This window comes from Rhinolophus sinicus, linkage group LG05, assembly GCF_036562045.2.
Source record: "Rhinolophus sinicus isolate RSC01 linkage group LG05, ASM3656204v1, whole genome shotgun sequence".
NCBI classification, from domain to species: Eukaryota; Metazoa; Chordata; class Mammalia; order Chiroptera; family Rhinolophidae; genus Rhinolophus; species Rhinolophus sinicus.
The window spans coordinates 181603074-181617511 of record NC_133755.1 but is presented as its reverse complement, the minus strand read 5'-3'; the positions used below and the strand labels follow the sequence as shown (position 1 = coordinate 181617511).

Below are 14438 nucleotides of genomic sequence, written 5' to 3'. Positions count from 1 at the left end.
CTACGCCCTGTCTGTATAGTTTCTCCTATTCTGGACTTTCATGTGGATGGGTCCCATAGTGTATGGTCCCATGGTATGTGATCTTTTGTGACCATCGTCTTTCACAGAGCATAATGTTTTCAAGGTTCATCCATGTTGTGGCAAGGATCAGTACTTCATTCCTTTTTATGGATGAATAATATTCTATTTTATGGGAAGACCACATTTTGTTTATCCAGTCTTCACTTGATGGATATTGGGACTATTTCCACCTTTTCGCTATTGTGAATAATGCTGCTATAAACATGTACCAGTCTTCAGCTTCATTGAATTTCTCTATCGTTTTTCTGTTCTCTGTTTCATTATTTTCCACTCTAATTTTTATGATTACCTTCCTTCTGCACTTTAGATTTAGTGTGCTCTCCTTCCAGTGTCTTAAGAGGAAGGGTAGGTTATTGATTTGAGATCTTTCTGCTTTGTTAATACAGGCATTTACAGCTATAAATCTCCCTCTAAACACTGCCTTGGCTGCATTACATAAGTTTGGGTATGATGATGTGTCTGTATCATTCATCTTGAAGTGTTTTCCAGTTTCCTTTTTATTTCTTCTTTGACCTATCAGTTGTTTAAGAGTAGATTGTTGTATTTTCACCTATTTGTGAGTTTTCCAAATTTCTCCGTGTTATTGATTTCTAATTTTTTTCCATTATGGCTAGAGAAAACCCTTTCTATTATTTTTATTCTATTGAATTTATTGAGGTTGTTTTATTGCCTAGAATGTGGTCTATCCTGGAGAATCTTTCCATATGCTCTTGAGAAAAATGTATATTCTGCTGTGGTTTGGTGGAATGTGCTATTGATAAAAGTTAGATTTATTTGGTTTATAGTATTAAGTGTCCTATTTCTTGTTGATCTCTGTCTCATTGTTCTATTCATTATTGAAACTGGGGTATTGAAGTTTCTAACTATTATTGTTGAATTGTTTCTCTCTTCACTTCTGTCAGTTTTGCTTCATGTATTTTTTTGTGCTCTGTTCTCCACATATATTGGTAATGGTTACATCTTCCTGATGGATTGACCATTTTATCATTATAAAATGCCCCTCTTTATCTGTAGTAACATTTTTTGTTGTTGTTTTAAAGACTATTTTGTCTGCTATTAGTCTAGTCAATCCAGCTTTCCAGTGGTTGCTGTTTGCATGATATATCTTTTTCAACCATTTGCTTTAAGTCTATTTGTAGTTTCAGATCTAATGTGTGTCTTCTGTAGACAACAAATAGTTTGATTATGCTATTTTTTCCAGTCTGACAATCTCTTCCTTTTGACTGTATTATTTAATCCATTAACATTTAATGTTATTATTAATATAGCTGGATTTGTGTCCATTATTTTCCTTTTTGTTTTCTATATATCTTATGTCTCTTTTGTTTTGTTTTCTATATAGCTTATGTCTATATATCTTATGTCTCTTTTTCTATATATCTTATGTCATTTCCTAATGTAACATTTTAGTTTCATTAATGATTTTCTCACTCTATTGTTGTTGTTGTTGTTTCTGATGTCAAACCCCTCTCTCTTTCTACTATATCAGGCCACTTTACACATTTATGATTAGAAGTAGTGATCCCTCTATATGGATCGAGTCTGGGTCTCCTGCTTTCTTCATAGGTGGTAGTCGATGTTAGGGTTCTTTCTCCCAGTTTTCATTTTTTATAACCCTGGGAAACAGACTAGAATTTAAGGCTTAACACAAGTGTTTCTGCAGAGATGGAGGAGATGCTAAATCGATCCAAGGAGTCCGCTGCTTCTCCCGTGGCTGTTCAAACAAGGGTACCTTGAGCAACTAGTGGTATTACTGAGTAATCTCCCTGATGTTTAGGGGAGGCATTCATCACACTTAAATCAGCACTCAGTTAGCTACCGAGGAAATGTGGCTTTTTTTTTTTTTTTTTCCAATAATAAGGAGTTGGGAGGTTGAAGGGAAAGGAGGGATTCACTTCATGAGATTCACTTAATAAAGTTAAGCCTGAGGAATAAAATAATTTTCTGAGGTGCTTATTCTAGGGTTGATAGGAATGAATACTCAGTGTTCTCAGCAGGAGTAGTGACTGAGCAATACTGGGGGGTTTTCTCTTTATCTTCCTCTGTGGTCACAATGAATTCTTTTTTACTGTGTAAAATATACATAACATAAAATATACCATGTTAACCATTGTGAACACTATTCCATTGTATGTATGGACTTTTCTTTTTTATCCATTCATCCATCATCAGACACTTGGGTTGCTTCTACCTTTTGGCTGTTGTGAATAACGCTGCTGTGAACAGTGGGTGCAGATACCTGTTTGAGTCTCTGCTTTCACTTCTTTTGGGTGTATACACAGAAGTACAACTGTTTAAATTTTTGAGAAGTCATCAAGTCATTTTCCATAGAGGCTGCATCATTTTACATTTCCACGAGCAATGAAAAAGTTTCCAATTTCTCCCCACCCTTTGTTTTTTTCCGTTTTGTTTTTGATTTGATAACAACCATTCTAGTGGGTGTGAAATGGTCACTCTATATTTTTGAGTTAATTTTTAGTGATTATTTTTGGTAATATACTTCTTAACTTATCAGAAGCAGCTTTCAATTTATACTAGCTTAATTCCAGTGGGATATAGAAATGTTCCTCCTATGTAGCTCTATTCTCTTCCCCCTTTTTATTGTATTATTGTCATATATTACATCAATTATATTACAAACCCAATAATATATTTTTATAATTATTGCTTTATCACCTGTCATTGTTTCCTTAGCAATTACAGCTTTGTCTACACCCATTTACTTTGTGATGTTAATGCTAAATATACTACACCTTTTTTTTGGGGGGGTAACAAATTACTTTAGTTGAAGAAATGGTACAAATGAAAGAACGTAAGTAGATGATTTGGTACAACCTACAGAAAGGTAAAGGTAACCCCAACATGTATGAACTGCTTTGGTGACCAGGAAGCCACCCTGTGGCTACTGGAAGCCAGCCAAAGGCTTAGCTCCTATTGCTGTTGCCCAGGTGTGCTTGTCAAAGAGATACTCTGCCATGCCACATTCAGGGGCCCCCATCTTGCGTAAATTGGTTATGTGGTCACCCAATTCTTTGATGGGTTTCAACTGCTCATTCAGGTAATGAGTCTCAATGAAATCATACAAATGGACATCATTTTTGTTAATGGCCAGTTTGTGCAATTCCAGCAGTGACTGAGTCACACTTTTTTCCAACTGTAACGCACAGTCCACTGCATTCAACCCATTCTCCCAGTCGTCACAGTCTGGTTTCTTGACACCCTGAAGGAAGATTCGGCCACTTTGCTGGTTCTGTAGCTTCATCAGTTTCTTAGCATGTTTCCTCTCCTCATGAGATTGGTGAAGAAAATGTTTGGCAAAGTTCTTCAAAGCCACATGATCGTGGTCAAAGTCGTAAGACATGGACAGGTAGATGTAGGAGGCGTAGAGCTCAGGTTGACGTGGCGTTTGATGGCTGCCTCCATGTCCTGGTGGCAGTTCAGGCGCACCTGTGAGGGGGACACGGTGGTCCTGGTGGGCGGCTAAGCAGAGGTGTCAGTGGCTGCATGGCGCTGGGGCACTGGCGGGAACCTTGGGGTGGTCCGAGCGCGCTGTCTGGAGAGCTAGATCTGAGTGACCAGAGGGCTGGGGGACGAATGCCAGTTCCATCCAAGCGCTATTGAAGTAGAAAACCATGGCAACTCTGGACGAAGACTGTCCCTGCACTTCTGTTATATTTCTTTATGTTAGAGGCCCAACAATACATTACGTACCTATTATTTTATACAATTATTTTAAAAGGAGCTTTTTAAGTAGGTTAAGAAAGGAGGAAAATATGCGTTTATTTTTATATTTTTTATAATTATGTAATGACTTTTACGGGTGGTCTTTGCTCATGTGGATTAGAGTTACAGTCTTCAGCATCAAGACTGTATGAAACTTCCTTTCGTGTTTCTCATAGAGCAGGTCTGCTAGTGTCACATTATCTCAGGTTTTGCTTTAGGAAGAGTGTTATTTCCTTTTTATTTTTGAAGTACACCTTTGCTAGATATAGAATTCTTTGTCAGCATTTGTTTTCCTTTGAGCATTTTGAATATGTTATTCCACTGCCTTCTGGCCTCCATTGTTTCTGATGGAATGTCAGCTGTTAACCTGCAGGGTTTTCTTGTATGTGCATCGGTTTTCTCTTGCTGCTTTCAAGATTTTTCTCCTTGTCTTTGCTTTCAGTGTTTTTTTACTATAATATCTGTTTGTGGGTCTCTGAGTTGATCAGATTTTTAGTTCATTGAGCTTCCTAAGTGTGTAGGTTACTGTTTTTTCAATAAATTAGGGGAGTTTCAGCAATTATTTATTTGCATATTTTTTTCTTCTTTTTTCTCTCTCTTCTTCTGGCACTTCCATTATATGTATGTTGCTATGCTTAATTGTACCCCACTTTTCTGTGGGACTCTGTTCATTTTTTCTTCATTCTTTTTTCTCTCTAGTTTGCCTAATCTCTACCAATATCTTCGAGTTTGTTAATTCTTTATCCTGCTAGTTCATATTTACTGTTGAGACCCTCTAGTCAATACTTTATTGTACTTTTCAACTCTATAATTTCCACCTTTTTTTCATAATTTCTCTTCATTGATATTTTCTGTTTGATGCAACAATTGTCCTTATACCTTCCTTTACTCTTTAATCATTGTTCTCTTTAGTTTGGAGAGCGTATTTATAATGGCTACTTTGAAATTTCCTGATAAATCTCACATCTGGTCACTCTCACGGGCAGTTTCTGTTGCCTGTTTATTTTTTGCTTTCCCTCACTCTCCACTCCCCAGTGTGTGGATCATACTTTCCTGTTTCTTTGCATGCCTCATAATTTTTTTTGTTGGAAACTGGACACTTCAGATAATATATTGTAACAAGTCTGGATATTGGTTCTCTCTCCACCCAAAACTTGTTATTGTATTTGCTTATTTATTTGTTATTAGCTGGATTATTTTAGTGAAGCCCTGTTCTCTCTCTCTCTCTCTCTCTCTCTCTCTCTCTCACACACACACACACACACACACACGCACACATACACGCACACACACACTCTTACACATGCACACACATGCGCACACACATAGTGTAAGCCTCTGCTGTTGCCCCTCAGGGAGGCACGGATTCCGGTGTGCCCACAGTCACCTTGGGGCGATAGTGGTGCTGGTGGGGCTCTCTCTCTCTTTTCCTTGACTACACACAGCTTTTAAACTCCACAATTGCCTTGCTGGCTGATTGTTCAGTTGTTCTCAACAATGTCCTAGGCATAAATTGATTTACAAAAAAAATCCAAATAAATTCTGGCTCCTTTGAAGGAACAGTTTCTAGGTCCTATTAGTATTCTGACCCTAGGAGGGATCCTGCCAGCAGCCTTACCCCCGGCTCTGTCCTATGAGCCAGCTCTAGGCTGTCTCTCATTAAAATCAGAAATCTTTTCCCAGTTGCCTTTCACTGTAACCTCCACTGTTCTCGAGAGTGCCCTCATGTTAAACTTCTCCAGGCTCTGTTGTGAATGAAGTCAGTTCCTTTGGGAAGATATAGGAGTGATTTGTTTTATATCCTGCTTCCTACCCCCACCCCAAACAGGCAAATCAATGAACCTGGGCTCTAGGGCTGGGGCTGGCTGGGGCAGTGGTAAACTTCTCTCTAAGTGAAATCTGTGCTCTAGGAGCTGTGCACGTGTTGGGGAGGAGGGGCAGGCAGCAGTTTGGGGTCCTCTTTGCTTGCCTCTCCTGGCATGGAACCACCATCTCAAAGTTTGGGAAGGTGACTAGGGCCCCATGTTCTCAGCACACCACATCCAAGGCAGGGCCTCTGTGGAGACAGAGTCCCAGAGAACGGTTTCCAGGCTCTCGGCCTTACGTGGAAAGGTGCTGACTCGAGTAGTAGATGGCCGTCAGCTGTGGCTAATTGACCATCAGCTGTTACCAGTTAGCCAATTAGCCACTGATATAACTGCCGCGGCTGCGTTCGTTGGGGAGTGAGTCGAGTCGGGAGTTGGGAGTCGAGAGTTGGTCGGTTGTTTGGCAGGCAGAGAAGCGGACAGCAGGTTGAAGGTCACGTGACTCCAGTCTCCAGTGAGACTGTAGTGGTATGACTCTCCTACCTATGGCTCCGTGGGTGTTCCTCTTTGGCCTCACCATGTCCTGCGTTCTTGTGTGGGGAGCGGGACTAGAGGCCCCACAGGCCACCCCACACGACAGCCTCTATTTCATGAGTGGAGTCTGGGCAGAAGAAGGAGGTCCCACCTCACCACTGCACTTACCTGGGATACGAGCAGCTGGGGGCAGAATAAGAAACACTGAAGTCTGCTTCTCTCGGGGAGAAAGCCCTGAGATTAAGAGTTGGGGAGCAGAGAGCCCTGTGTTCTTGGCTGCAACCACCTGGAGTAGAGTCTCCAGCTTGCTGAGCTGGGAGGAGGGAGTGAAGATGACACTTCAGTTCAAATACCATACGTATCTGCCATTCTCAACAAATGTCTGTAGATTTTCTTGAATAAATGCTTCTTTTTTTGCTGTGTGCCCTTAGGCAAGTTTCCAGAAGCTTTAGGTATTTTTTTTTTAAATACTTTTTACCAGTTTCACTGGGAGAGGAGTCCGCAGAGTTCCTAACGTTGCTGTGCAGAAAGTTGGTCTCTAAATGACGTACTCTTAGTATTATGCATATTGTTTACCGTAGGGGAAAAACACCCTCATTTATGTTTCCACATAGAAACATTGTTCACTTCCGGGGAAAATGTGGTATAGAAATGGGGCCATAAAATAAATATTGTTTTCTAATTGACTTCATTTTCAAATAAAGGATTTATTCCTAGGGTGTGTGTGATTTATTCCTGGGGTGTGTATGTGGTGTGGTGATCCCATAATTGCTTGAATTGAAAGCTACAGCAAACACGGGGGAAAGCTGCCAACTTGTTACAACTCTGCTTTTAGCAAGTTGACGTTCTCAATGAGTGGGTTTTTGTTCTGTTTTGGAGCCTGATTTTGTTCTGATTTTGCATCTTCACTGTCAACATTTAGGGCTTTCCATCCATCCTCTGTCCCGGATAGTTTGAAAAACAAAACCAAACCCTACTGGAGGGAGTAGTTTTTCACTCAGAGAAGCTTGTAGACGGACAGGAACTCAGAGGCTGTGGAGTGCAAGCTCCTCCTTTTTTATCAGTGAGGAAATTCAGTCCACAGGGAAGTGGCTTCTCACAGCCCCTCAGCCCCAAGAGAAAGGCTGATGTCCCAGCCCCAGGGCTGCTCTCGGCACCCCCTGGCTCCGCTAGAGGACACGTTGGGAGCAGTGACTTCGAAGCTCTAGCTGTATGTGACTCTAGCATTGCTTTTGCATCTGCCTGGTGCTCCATTCACTGGCAGATTCCTTCTGACTTCTTCACAGGCCTCTCCCTCTCTTCTTTGTTTCCATTGTGCTAATTGAAGTGGGCTGCACTCACTCAGGTTGTCTGTAGTTACTACATTTAAACATGGTGTATAATGGCCTGAAAATTGCTTAATTATAAGGCTGAGGGTAATGTTTTAAAAAATAAAAGGATTCCCTACTTCTCTGATTTTGTAGGTTTGTCTCCGTATTTAATTAACTTATAAATAGATATGCCTGTGCACTAGCCCCAAACTCAGGAATCCTGTTATATAATGAACTACCTTTTTCATTCTGGTTTATGTTACATTTATAGTGACTTGAATTATGTATTATGTAACATTATTGCATACAGTCTTCTACGATTTTGTGAGAGGTTTCCACTTCTATCCATTAAAAGTAAAATATTTACAGCTGACCCTTGAACAATGCTGGGACTAGAGGTGCCAACAACACTCAGGCACTTGAAAATCCATGCGTAACTTTTGACTTCCCCAAAACTTCACTGTAGTCACCCCTCGGTATCTGAGGGGGATGGGTGCCAGGACCCTCACAGATACCAAAATCCACAGATGCTCAGGTCCCTTATATAAAATGGCATAGGACAATGCACAGGATGGGCTGTGTCTGTGGATTCCCGACAGAAAACATACTGTTTCCCAACCGTGGTCGGTGGGATCCACAGATGTGAAAACCAGAGATATAGAGGGCAAGCTGTGTATTTATTGAAAAAAGTTCACATATAGGTGGACCTGTAGAGTTGAAACTTGTGTTGTTCAAGGGTCAACTGTACTTCAAACTAGATTTATGCAATTCCGAATACAATTTAGAAAAGTTAAATATTAAGTCAATTTCAGATAATTGTGTATAACTGGGGGGGGGGGGACTTCTAAAAAGTTTTATGAGCATCACGGGAACAGCAGGCATTATTGGAAGTCTGAAAACTATTTAACCAAGTACCCATGGATGTATTATTTCACCTCCTTGCCTGAAGTTAATTGGCCCCAGAAAAAAAATTAACCCTGAGATCAGTTTAATTGGTGCCAAGATGTGGAGAATATAAGACTGTTCTTTTAGAGTGGTGAGCATTGTTCAAACAAATCATGTCTTCAAAACCAATTAGTCTAGACTCTTACAATAGTTACAGGTTTTTTAGATGATAGTGTAGAAAGAAACCATGATGATAATATGGGGTATTATGCTTGTCTGCTTTTCGTAGTCTAAAAACTTCACTGCAATTTTAAATGTTTCACATAACTCATGATTTCACGTAATATTCCCCCAAACCAATAAAAATCTGAACTAAATATTGTATAGCTATTCATAGTAAACTCAAATCTCTAAAGCAAGTAAGTAAAGAAAACACTGATCCATTGATTTGACACTTAAAACAAGTTAGGGAACATAATGCTTTGTTGAAATTAAAATGCGATGCCTGGAATTGGTATATCATTTAGGCTATTCATTGTCCAGACCTCTTCTATCCTCTATGATGGTAACGCGGTGAGAGAGGGTTCGACTGGTTTCTGCAAACTGTAAATATGCAGCATACTTGCGTCTGCAGCACAGCAGCCATGGGTCCAGGTGGAATTTGGAAATAGAAGGCAGTCTTCCTCCACTTCTTCTGGTTGTATTGGACAATACTTTCCCCCCGTCTAAGAGTGTTTATTCTACTAGGACAGGAGGGAGGGATTGCTCCTACGTAACCAAGATGCCGAGGTAGTTTCAGATGTGCATTTTCTCCTAAACACGAAATCTACTGTGCGAGATCAGCAGGCCTTGGTTGTGTGCCGTGTGTGTTGCTGCTAAGAAAATGCTTTCTGCACTAAGGTGTTGAGGAGAAACACTTCTCCAGATGCACCTGACCTCTGGGAGTTCGAGCCCCAAGGCAGGCGGAAGACCAGCAGACGAGAGAGGGCCGTGGGACCCCATGACTCTGCTCGTGAAGTGTGCCCAGTGGGACACCCGTGATTGCTGGGCCAGTGAGGCAGAAGGCAGAGCCCATGCCAGCCAGAGGAAGAAGTCTTTGTAACGGCCGAACGATCATCGTACTGGACGTGCCAGAGGCCTAATCACAAATCCTGTCCTCATTCAGACACCGGAAAGACATGGGGGTGGCTCTACCTCTTCACAGTGTGGCAGTCTGCTATGAAGTTGTACCCTAAGGTACAAGCTAAACTTTTGGTCCACCTCCTCTGAGCAGAAGAGAATGGAGCAGACGTCTCCCAGCCTCAGGCCCCTGCACAACCTCACAGCACCTACGAGGCGGGTTCATGGTCCTCTCTCCCACAGGCTAACGCTCTGGGTTCGGTGCTGGGTCTCTCACATCTCCCGGCTGTCACCCTGCATTACCTTCCTGCACGTTTGCGTTAGTGGACTCTCGTGAAAGCCCCGGGATCAGATTTGTATGCGTGGGTGAGTCCTGCCACTAATTAGATACTTTTGAAAATCACATCTTTTACCCTAAAACCACTGAACCAAAAGGGACATATTCAAGAAATGATTCATTATAAGGACTTTAAGGGATGACGTAAGATGCCTGCCTATGAGTTCATTTGGTGTGCATTCAAAAAGTGTAAAGGATATAATTAAAATTCATTAATTCAGTAAGTACTTATTGAGCGCTTGTTTTGAACTCGTACAATAAAATGGTAAACAAGACTGACTCAGGGTTTACAACCCAGCAGGACAGGTGGCCAGGCCACTTCATGATAACGTGGGGAAATGAACTGGGAGGGGAAGGTAGGGGTGGCAGCTGCTACTGGGGCTCAGGGCAGGCCTCCTGAGGGCAGCGGGCTGACCTGTAGCAGGAGTTGGGCGTGGAGGCGAGAAGGAGACCGGGTGAGCCAGCCATCTGGGGCACCAGGAGTCTAAAGCTGCGGGGAGGTGAGGCTGGACAGTGCAGGAAGCCCTCCAGGCTGCCAACAAGCCTGCATTTGTCCCTGAGAGCCACCAGGTAGTCCGATCACATTTGCCACCTGTGGATCTCACTGTGCTTTTATCAGGGAAAGGAACTTCAGAAGGGCGAGGCTGAAGGCTGGGACCCCAGAAGCCAGGCAGGAGAGAATGGCGGCAATCTGTGGCAACATTTGATGTGAGTACTTGAGAGATGTGCCAGAGGAACAGTGAGTGAGCAGCCTGGGCCAGACACTGTTCACTTCCGCTTTGGATGAGACCATCTGATAGATGGCCTTAGAAGCCCCTGGGGAGGTTAGCAGTGGTCCCTGCATAGTGGCAGACGGGGCCTGGGCTGGGACTGTTTAACACTGAAATGAAATACAAACTGGCTCATGGAGGAAGGATCGTGAGCCTTGGCGTGTGAGACCTGGGTTCAAATGCAACCTCTGCTGGTTCTGCTGTGTGACCAACAGAGGACGGTAGGATCTGACACGGAGGGGACACTCAACACTGTAGTTCACGTGCCCTGCAAATAAAATCCTGTCATGCATCAAAGGCAAATAAGCCGTGATTCTCCCTGAGAGACATGAAAGCCTCCTGCATGCCTGACAAATGCTTGCACGGCCTCCTTCTGGGCAGTGTCGTTACCGTGTGCTGCGGACACACTGTGTGCAGGGCGCTCATTCACACACGCTGGGGTTAGTGTTGTGTTAGCCATCTGAAAGGTCCTGACACCGAATGTCACACATTATGTGACCTGACCGAAGTCACACAGTTTCGCCCATGGAAACGCCCATGTTTAAATCAGAGACTGTGATGACTATGTGAATTCTCTGTGAATTCCGTACATATACAATCTGTAATTTTACATACGTGTCCTGCATAAGCAGTGCCAGTGGGGGGCGGGGAGTGTTGTTTTAGTTTTGGCTTTTGATTTTTCGTTAATGCGCAACATAACATTTTAAAAAAAATTAATTGATACGACTTTAAAGAAAAAGCAATGTAAGAAGGAGTACTTTGGAAAGTTGTATCCTATCCCTGCCACCTTTCACCACTCCTGTCTGTAGGGCGGAGCCAGCATGCCTCACAGGAGGGCTGTGAGGGTCAGTACAGAGGGATTCAGAGGAGATGTAGCTGACGCAGTGCACAGTGTTAGTCAATCTCCATTTCATACTGTGGAGAAGTCCGTCTAAGGCCGGCCCCTTGGCATCACTGCCCAGCGATAAACATCAGCGTGGAGAATGGCATCTTGCTAATGAAATTTGTGGGAGTCAAATTGGTTCGAGATATTTGAAGTTTGTCCCACTGGAGGGGGTGATCGTTCAGAGCAAACCTTTTATTTCGTGAACTTCTCGATTTTGCAATTCTTCTTTTCTTTTTTTTTTTTTTTTTTTTTTTTTTTTTTTAAAGATTTTATTGGGGAAGGGGAACAGGATTTTATTGGGGAACAATGGTCAAATTGTTGTCCTTTCAATCTTAGTTGTGGAGGGTTCTGTTCAGCTTCAAGTTGTTGTTCTTGCAGTCTTAGTTGTGGAGGGCACAGCTCAGCTCCAGGTCCAGTTGCCGTTGCTAGTTGCAGGGGGCACAGCCCACCATCCCTTGCGGGAGTCGAACCGGCAACCTTGTGGTTGAGAGGACAGGCTCCAACCAACTGAGCCATCCGGGAGCTCAGCGGCAGCTCAGCTCAAGGTGCCGTGTTCAATTTTTTAGTTGCAGGGGGCGCTGCCCACCATCACTTGCGGGAGTCGAGGAATTGAACTGGCAACCTTGTGGTTGAGAGCCCGCGCTCCAACCAACAACTGAGCCATCCGGGAGGCAGCTCAGCTCAAGGTGCCGTGTTCAATCTTAGTTGCAGGGGGCAGAGCCCACCATCCCTTGCGGGACTCGAGGAATTGAACTGGCAACCTTGTGGTTGAGAGCCCACTGGCCCATGTGGGAATCGAACCGGCAGCCTTCGGAGTTAGGAGCACGGAGCTCTAACTGCCTGAGCCACCGGGCCGGCCCCCAATTCTTCTTTTCTTATAGAGTGAAACACGGGGTTGTGATACCATCTTTATTTTAAAGAACCACTTCAGGATCCCTCAGTTTGGTAACTTGGATTCCATAGTTAAGAACCTTCCCAAGTATCACGAATATACAGCTTTCTCACAAAAGGCACGCCCCTCCCCCCTCCCCCCACCCCCACCACAGGGTAGCAGCCTGCCTCTGGGCCTTGTCTGGGAGCTGGGGGGTGGTGGGCACAGCTGCTTTAAGGGGCAGCAGGATGGAGGTGGGGGGTAGGCGAACCTGGGGGTGGACTGAAAGGAAGGTGAAGGTGGTGGAGACAGCCCTGCTCTGGGCTGTTTTGGGTTTGCTAAAACTTGGAATAGAGAGAATTCTGTGTCATTTCAACGAACCATTGTTTTAGTTCTCATGCATTCACGACCATCTCCTTAACACCAAAGTACTTTACATTTTCCACAATCTTCCTGAAGCACACATAATAGCATTTACTGGAGGAGGAAGTGCCACAGATCCCTGAGTTTAGGCGAGGTCTGATGGGGGAGAGGGCTGATGCGGGGAGAGGGCTGATGTGGGGAAGAGCCACCCAGGTCCAGCTGTGTGAGAATGCTAAGGGCCACAAAAACCAGAGAGCAGCGGGTCCATCCACCATGCTTATGCTCCTATCTGTGTTCTTGTGCAAATGGCTAATATCTAGTCTTCTCTCTAAGGGTTTCCTAACAGGCACTGGCCAAAACGTGTGGGAAACAAAAGAACACATACAAATATAGTTTATGATTTTATTGACAAAAAACCTGGTAATTTCTCTTTCTACCACATGTATATGACATTACATTCCTTTGTTTTAGAAACTGTTGTACCCTGCCCTCTTTATGTGTAATTTTAAATGTTGTCACTGCAAGAATTCACTGCTCACCATAATGTTTACAACAAACCAAAAAGCCACTCTGGGGGCTTGGCCACAGCGTCTCCCTGAGCAACAGCCAAATGATGGCTGTACCTATGGTAAGAGACCTCAAACAACAAACACAGCGGCAAAGGCGAGAAGCAGCCAACACTCAGGAGAGGCAGACCCCCGGGGAAATCAAATCAGGAAATATTGTCCAAGCACCCATTCCCCATCACTTACAGTGACAGAGTTTTACAGTTGGGACTTCAGACACAAGCTGTGTCAGGACCCCAGGGTTCATCACAGAACCATAAAGCAAGGGGCAGGCATGCATTCACACCTAAGTGTGCAGGATGTGCCTTCATGGGTGGACCTCATTTTATGCCCGTCCGTGAATATGTGTGCTTGTCCATGCACATTTAGGATTGCAAGAATATTTGGTGAAAGGGCAGCTCTGAAGTCTTCTGCGATGGTTTCCAACCCATCCTCTAATGAGCCACTATTACACTGAAAAATGGCGTCTTCCCTTGTTCACAAAAGCAATTAGGCTCATGGATTGGATTTCCTCCTTTTAACGTTATCCTTTTGTTGTTTTTCTTCTTAATGGCTTCTGTCACCACCTGGCTACACTAAAATGTGGTCTAACGCTGAATCAAGCATACCATATTATCGATTCTGCTTTTACATCTTATTTGTCAGAATTTAAGGGTGTTCACAAAGAGTGCTGAATGCACTGACAACCGTCTGCTGGCTCCAGCATCCTCCAGGATTGTCCTGCTTCAGTGGGTGTTGGGCTGAAGCTCTGCTTCCTCCTCGCACCAGCCCAACCCACCGGGCTGGTGTCTTGGATGCATCTTCTGTAGGTGTTGACTCACTCCTAGGAGGGAACTGCTCCTGGAGCGCTTGGAACACGAATGGAAGGATAGCATGGCTTCTGCTGGAGAAGCTTTCCGGGAACACGCACAATACATTGTCCCCAAAGGAAAGGCGTGGCTTCTGAAGAAGGCTGACCCACAGAGCTCGCCCAGGGCCCCGACAAGCAGAGCAGAAGGCGCACTTAGCAGCCTGTTCATTGGCCTTATCTGTGAGCATAGGCCATTGTTCTGATCAGTTTGACGGTACTGATGAAATGGCTGTCTTTTGGGAATGCTTCCAAATTCCGTATTAACAGGTCTTGGTGACTCAGTTGCTGTAAGAGTAAAACAGAAGCAAAAATGTTTACCATCTTCTTACATGTGCCGA

The 14438-nt window shown here is 43.8% G+C and overlaps 1 protein-coding gene and 1 pseudogene across 3 annotated transcripts in view; one reads left to right on the top strand and one right to left on the bottom strand.

The window, feature by feature from the left end:
* Nucleotides 1-14438, top strand: part of PDE10A (phosphodiesterase 10A) — a 475662-nt gene that overhangs the window by 204623 nt on the left and 256601 nt on the right. The window lies entirely within an intron of this gene.
* On the bottom strand, nt 2984-3657 carry LOC109434922 (ferritin heavy chain; annotated as a pseudogene).